Genomic DNA, 2072 nt, shown 5'->3' with positions numbered 1-2072 from the left:
ACCTTTAATATACCAAACCAAAAACAACAATGATGTCTAAAATTCATAACTTTCCACCTGTGTTCCTTTTTCTCCCAAAACATCTAAGGATTTGTTTACCCTAGAGATTATATGAAATATTTATAAAGTCACACTGCTGATAAATCATGTGATAACAACAAGGTTTTAAATTTTTGTTTCTGGTCTTCCTTTCAATCATTTTATGCCTGCTGATCTTATTATTTTTTTAGTTCTTGACATTTCCTCCAAATGTCAAAATTTTCAATTCATCTATATTTGAAATAAATTCATAAACATAGCGGTAAGTATACAAAACAAAGTGAATATATCATAGGATTTCAGGCAAGTTCACAGTGTGAGGGTAGAAAAGGAGAATAAAATTTACTAAATTATGGAGAAGAAAGATATGAGAATAGTGAAGGTTTTAGGCCCAAACAATTTTGGAGATGGTACAATCACCATGAAGCTAAATGTGTTTGATTGAAATCACAGTATATGCCCTAAAGTCAGTGGTAAATATCATCTCCCTTTAGTTCTCCTAATCTTGCAACTAATAGGCCTCTAATTACTAAGTATGAAGTTATTTTAAAGCCTTATTTAAGTGAATTACTTTATTTGCCTTAATTTTCGAGTTTGGGGAATGCACTTGTCTGTGCATGAAAATACCTACTAGAAGAAGGAAACACTGTCCTGTACTCATGACTCCACAGGATGTAACTGCTGTTTCAAGGTGCCATCAAGGTGACTCTGACCCACAGGGACCCTATGCACAAGCTGAAGCACAGCCTCACAATTGTTCCTGTGCCTGAGTCCACTGAGGCAGCCACTGTGTCCAACCATCTTGTTGAGGGCCTTCCTCTTTTTGCCACCCCTCCACTTTAGCAAACATGAAGTCCTTCTAGGACGTAACTAGGAGGTATAAAAACAGTGTTTTTGAAATCATGCTCTGAGGAAATTCAGATAAATTAGTGGTTAGTGTTCATTCAGTTCTGGTGTGCTGGTCTGTGGTATAGAGCATTTCACTTCATGTGAAATGCCTGGAAATTAGAGCAGCTAAGTAAATGACTCCATTCCTGTCTCTACTCTTTAAAAGTTGGATATACAGTAATCTATGCATTATTGAATTCTGTGGAGGAAAAATGATAGCTTCTGTCATACTTAAGGATTTAAGGGATTTTGAACATTTTTGTACATCAGGAAGGTAAAAGAATTTTCTGTTATTTCATGTTTAGATAAAACACTGTGTTGCTTGAGGGGAAGATATTTTTGTTGATTTTCCCAAGCCCCTTCCTGATGATAGCTCACATATTGCTTGCTTTTCTGGCCACAACAGAACACAAAGCGGATTATCTTGAAAGAACAGTCATGATTCTATAATTTCTGTGCCCTTTTCCTGGTTGGAACCGAAATTACAGAACTCATTAGGCTTACTATAAATACTGCTGGGATAATTTCTCTAGTTAACATTAGCTTACATTTTCCTACCCCAACACTATATCACTCTTCTGCCCATGTAGACAGCTTTGGAATATCTTTAAACTATAATCTATTTCATCATTTATAACTCAGGAGTATTTGATACTACCTATATATTTAAAGGATAGTACTCATATTCTTAATCAACTTTGAAATATTTGTACAAATTTGGTTTTTTCTCATAACATTTTATTAAGATGTCAAATGGCATTTTCTAACTTTTCTTAAAGTGAAAACTTTGCAACTGCATAAGAAAGTTTCCTATGGGAAAAACTTAATGCAGCTAAAAGTTGGTTCTTTGAAAAGATTAACAGAATCCATAGACCAGTGGCAAACCTAACCAAAGAAAGGGAGGAACAAATTTCAATAGCAAGTATGAGGGATGAAACAGGGGACAAAACAACGGACCCTAATGAAATCAATAGCATAATTTACGCAGTATTATGAAGACCTGTACTCTAACGAATTCAACAACTTGGAAGATATAGACAAATACTTGGAAAAACAATCCCTCCCTAGCCTATCCCAGATGGATGTCAAGAACCTCATCAGACCCATCAAGAGATTACCAACACAAAAATCCCCTGGGCCAGATG

The sequence above is a fragment of the Echinops telfairi genome, unplaced genomic scaffold (genome assembly GCF_000313985.2).
Source record: "Echinops telfairi isolate 266 unplaced genomic scaffold, ASM31398v2 ScPeMD7_70;HRSCAF=299, whole genome shotgun sequence".
In the NCBI taxonomy this organism is placed as follows: domain Eukaryota; kingdom Metazoa; phylum Chordata; class Mammalia; order Afrosoricida; family Tenrecidae; genus Echinops; species Echinops telfairi.
The sequence above is the reverse complement of the archived record's forward strand: the minus strand, read 5'-3'. Positions refer to the sequence as shown.